Consider the following 6014-nt stretch of genomic DNA (forward strand, 5'->3'; position numbering starts at 1 on the left):
CCCAAAACAACCAAACAAACAAACAAACAAACAAACAAACAAACGCGTCATGAGTTTGTTTAGATCCCTTATTGACGTCAGCATGCATTGCTATGTAGGGCATAATGGTTCATAATGATCCAATTAGGCTTGATATACTTCCCCTCTTCATTAAATCTTATATAGTGCCCAGAACAATATTTGTGTTCGTAAAATACAACAAACATTTTTCTAGATTCAGGTTTCCATTGTGATCAGTGAGCACTGTTCTATTTTAGGGACGTTGTTTTGTTTGTTATTTTTTAAATTGAGTACGAACACCGTGGAAGAAGCGCTAGTATAACTGAAGTTATTTTCAGGTATTTTGTTTTACCTGTAAGCCCCTATTATGTTGTTCTTTTCATGTGTTGTCTGTTTGTGCAAGTTGTTCCAAGACGTTTTAAAACCATTGGACAATTTCGGTAAACAGTATTGTCCAAAGGCCCACACTTCGTGTATCACAACTTATATATAAAAAAAAAAACTCGTGAAAATTTAGGCTTGATCGGTCATCGGAGTCGGGAGAAAATAACGGGAAACCCACCCTTGTTTCCGCACGTTTCGCCGTGTCATGACATGTGTTTAAAACAAATCCGTAATTCTCGATATCGAGAATTGATAATTGTTTTACTATTTTCTCAAAAAGTAAAGCATTTCTCGGAATAATATTTCAAGAGAAGTCTTTCACCATTACCTTCTGTAAACCATGTAAGTTATTTGTAAATCTGTGAACTTTTTTTCTTTTTGTTTCTGTTCCGAAAGTGTCCAATGGCTTTGAAAAGTGGAAAATATAAGCATGGCACTGTTGGTTTACTGTTTCCATCCGAACAATTTTTATAAAAACAGTAGATGGCGTGTCGACCCCGTAGCTAGCATTCTTTTTCAAAGGCCAATAAAAAAACGAACACAAAACAATAATCATTGTCAGTTGAGACCTTGAGTCCGAGTTAAGTCCAAGATTAGTATGTCAACTTTCCCAGGTTAGGCGCGTTTAGCCAACTTTCAGAAGTTAGCCAGTGGTTCAGAAAAGGGTGGACACATTCGAAATATGGTGGTATGCGGCTGCTGATGAGGATATCGTGGAAAGACAAGAAAACAAACGAATGGGTTTCGCAAAAGATGTGCAAAGAGATGGAATTAGTCAGAAAGGGAATTGCAATTGAGGAAGATGAGATTTGTTGGACATTAGCAGAGATTGTTTGGAGAATACGAAAGTATGGAAGAATGGCAACTCCGCCGCATGAGGGGTGCCCATACACAAATCATTCATTGCGTATTGCGCACGCAACCCACTGTGTGGAGATGGTTTTAGTATTTGACAGACACGGGTAAAAACGGATACAAAGTTTACTACCACTACCGCGAACTTTCTTCGCAGACGACCTTTGTAGTCAGTGTTGTTGATTAGAAGAATCTTATTCGATATATAAAAGAAGCTTCGCTTCGGGCTTAGTCATGGTTTTGACATCACCTTGGGCATATAATTTTAACTGTGCCCCTCATATAGCAGTCAATATATCCATAATATAGAGGGCTTGACATTGAAGCGTGTTGCCGCCACATGAATAAAAAACACCCCTATCTTATCGTGTACGATAACTTATCCTGCACGTACACGATAAGTCTAAATGTATCGTGTACGTACACGGTAAGTTATCGTGTATGGACGTACATAATACTACATTGTTTTTTTTATTCATGTGGCGGCAATATGCCTCAGTATTTTAATAACTAACATAAATGAAACTCACATCAAGATGTGTGCAAAAGCCTGCACAGTCAGCGCTTTTATTTTTTGTCAACCGTACGAACATACAACATGTACACCTTGAAAAGATCACCCCCGTTATGAGGCAGATATGCACAAAAATGGCTACTCGCTAGGAATCCAAGTTTAATATAATAATATTTTTTTCTTCACAGATTGTGTTCTCATAAATAATTATGTATATCTACGTACCTCGGTGATTTTGGTGGAAAAAAGGTTATATAATACAAAGTTTTGTTGACATGTCATACAAGCGTTCACGTATAATTATAAAACATGTTGTTATAGAAAAATCTCACTTAACGCCACATTGAATGGACTGTTATTGGTAAAATAATTAATATTATTTGTTGTTGTTCTTTAAACTTTACACATCATTCTCCAAATGAACAAAGAGTCCAAATTCAAATCGTAAAATCATAAAAACCAAAAACAGCGGCGTATCCGATTTCTATACAAAATAATTTTGAGCGGATTTGATATAACAATAACAACAATATCATAAGCCATTTTACAAATATATTTTATGTAGGCTTATATACCTTGGTGTAGATTGGGATTGGAGTGGGTGGGGTTAGAGATTTTTTTTAAAATTCATATTGAACTACAACATCCATATCATTGGTTTTCAACATTTCTCCATTACAAACAGTTTGACATTAAGTAAACAATATTGAGTTATCCAATGAAAATATGGTTTGTCATATTAAGAGTTAATTCAGACTATTTTCTGTCCTGCTTCAACCTATATGGTACGATCAGCTGTATGACTGTAACCAAGATGGCTTATAATCACAAAAACTACCTAAGCACAACGAAATTATGCTTACCAGCCAAACTACAATGTCACATGTACAACTTGTGTGTGGTATCCTGCTCATATCTGCAATATTTTCTGCTTAAGCAACCCTATGAAATTGGGCCCAGCTAATCTGACCATGTTTGGGGGCGTGGCAGATCAAATAAGGAGTGCCAAAAGTAAATGACGGAGCTTGACGGTTAGGAAATGCCAAATTACAAGACACACCATGTAGGAAATAAAACTGAACCACAATGTGTAACGCTAAACATGATAATGGGTGTTTTTAGGACTTCGAAATGGTATCTTCCTCTTATACCGATAATGTGTAACTTGATATGCGATTAAAAACTGGCGGGAAAATTTCTTGTGAAATTTTTGATCTGTAAATTATGTTTACCTTTAAATAAAATTATATACCTATGAACATTTTCTTAAACACAAATTGTTAACATTGTATTAAATTATGTTCTCTCTGTATATTATATATTATATAATAAATTATATATCAATTTGACATAACAAATAAAATGTCAACTAAAAGTTTAGCTAAACGTATCTACAATTATTACGCTATTTCTTCAATACACTATGTACACACTTTGCAGTGCTAAAATTTGCAGCAAGTTAGTAAACATATTACTTTGATCAAATCTCTGAAGAAAAATAACATTTTATATGCTAACACAGTTTCCTGTAAGAATTAAAGATGTTACTTGGTCCCTTTGTTTAGCATATAGTTTGGTTACGTAACACAAGTACAAGGAACATGGTATCACTCACATTCACAAAAAGTGTGTTGAAAAGAGATGGAAAAAGCTGATGTGGTTCTATGGCTAAAAGACCAAGTGATTCGGAAAAGAAGAAAAAAAAATACATCTTTGGTTCTGGAAAACTCCAAGACCAAACCTTATTGGATCTTGATCAAGAACTGTTTGTGCGTAGCTTTTAATAGTGCTAAAATAAACCAAACCATAGATGTTTGCAACCAAGCTCAAAACGTAGCCTCATACACATACGCACCTCCCATGAACACTGGGCCCAATTTCATAGAGCTGCTTAAGCAAAAAATTTGCTTAAGCACGAAAATAGCTTGCTTATTTTACACATGTTACTGGCAAAAATGTCATGCCATGTACATTGCTTGTGACTAATATTTAGCTGTTGTTTACTTAGCATAACAATTGAGTGGAGTCTTAGCCGGTAATCTGATTTTACAAAGCAAAGATTTGTTTGCTTAAGCAAAATTTTTTGCTTAAGCAGCTCTATGAAATTGGGCCCTGGTTGGAGGAAGCATAAAGCAAGGAACAGATTGGACCACGTTTTTTGTTGGACCCAGAATGCCCACATTCGGCGCGTGGTCTGCTGTTAACGGCACTGGACACTTTTGGTAATTACTCAAAATAATTGCTAGCATAAAAACTTACTTGGTAACGAGCAATGGAGAGCTGTTCTGAGTATAAAACATTGTGAGAAACGGCTCCCTCTGAAGTAATGCAGTTTTCAAGAAAGAAGTAATTTTCCACTAAATTATTTGAATTAGGTTTCGAGACCACAAAAATAGATTTTGAGGTCCCGAAATCAAGCATCTGAAAGCACACAACTTCGTTTGACAAGGATGTTTTTTCTTCCATTATTATCTCGCAACATCGACGACCAATTGAGTTCAAATGTTCACAGGTTTATTATTTTGTGCATAATGTTGAGATACACCAAGTGAGAAGACTGGTCTTTGACAATTATTACCTAAGGTGTCCAGTGTCTTTAAGTCGAAGTATTTATAGCAAAATTAGCACATTAAGAAGTCAAAAGCAGTAAATACAGTTCAAAAAGACAAAGAGGAACAACAAACATCACATCATACAAAAGTGCCAATGAATTATTAACATCTGCACATTCATTTTGGTTTTTCTTTCAGTACATGTAAAAAAACAAAAACATTTGTCTGGTTACACCCATGTACGACAATATTTGACCACTGGAGTATTGTAGTGGTTGAGGAATCTGTGTCAGAACAAAACCTGTGTTGTGGGTGCACCCATATTAATAGTGCAACCGATTCTTGTCATTGGATAATGTATACATAAACTATAACTGAACATTATTAATGCCCATAAGATACGCGACAACATCAAATAAATGTGTATTTACGGTGGCCATGTTAGTTTTCCAAACGAACGCATTTTGTCGGCAACATTATGAAAGTCTTCCATTTCAAATTCAATGGAGAAGTTGAAAACACTTCGAGTGCAAAGGTTGATGACTTCTTTTAATAAACTTGCCTTTTGGTATGGATACAGATTATTGTGTTAAAAAGTTACAAGTTTAACAAACCTATCAACACCCCTTACATTGGCCGCCATCTTTGAAATCAATGTGCACGCGCGACGCACAACTCATAGCCGATGACGTCATTTGCAAAGGTACATTTAAGCCATGAACACTACCCAAGTATGAAATGTTGTGGATGGTGTTTGACATCACAGGAGAATAGATACACCGTACATTTTGTAATTGGGTTGCCAACAAGTGTGCAAGGGCCACCAGACACCAGATAAGATCTTCGACGTACATTAGTGTCAGAGTGTTGGATTGAATATTCTAACAATACATTCATCAGTATTGCTCCCCTCCACCCAGGAGTGCTTATATAGGGTATGTGAGGATTGACAGTGAAATCTGCGTAGATGAATAAGACATAGCTGTACGGAACATTTTATAGTGCTTCTACATAGCATACTGTGGTGCTGTCAGCATGCAGTGATGAACATCGATGCAAATGACTTATTGTTATGTACATCATCGGGACCTATTTCAACATTTCCAAACGTATAGCCAGAAGCCTTTGCCAAGCCTCGGCTAAGGCTTCGGACTGCGTTTGCTGTTGCAACACAATTCAAAATGTACACTGCAGTAAAGATGCAACGGTAACACTGTTGATATGATTACGATGAATATTATTTTGTCTTTGGTTTAAAATGTGTTCTCCACTGCGTCTTATTGTGCAGCAATGTTACCCTGTTTTACAGGGATCTTTTTGGAGCTTGTTCTTCTCAGACGAACATTGTGTTTGGATTACTGAAGTTGTTTTAGTCATGTTCGGCCAGCTGTTAAAGGCATTGGACACTATTGGTAATTACTCAAACAAATTGTTGGCACAAAAAACTTCTTTGGTAAGAAGCAATGGAGAGCTGTTGATAGTATAAAACTTTGTGAGATACGGTTTCTTCTGAAGTAACATAGTTTTCGAGAAATAAATAATTTTCCACTAAAATATCTGAATTTGATTTCGAGACCTCAGAATTAGATTTTGAGGTCCCGAAATCAAGCATCTGAAACCACACAACTTCGTGTGACAAGGTTTTTTTTCTTCCATTATTATCTCGAAACTTCGATGGCCAATTGAGTTCAAATTTTTACAGGTTTGTT

Source organism: Asterias rubens, chromosome 21, assembly GCF_902459465.1.
Source record: "Asterias rubens chromosome 21, eAstRub1.3, whole genome shotgun sequence".
Taxonomy (NCBI): Eukaryota; Metazoa; Echinodermata; class Asteroidea; order Forcipulatida; family Asteriidae; genus Asterias; species Asterias rubens.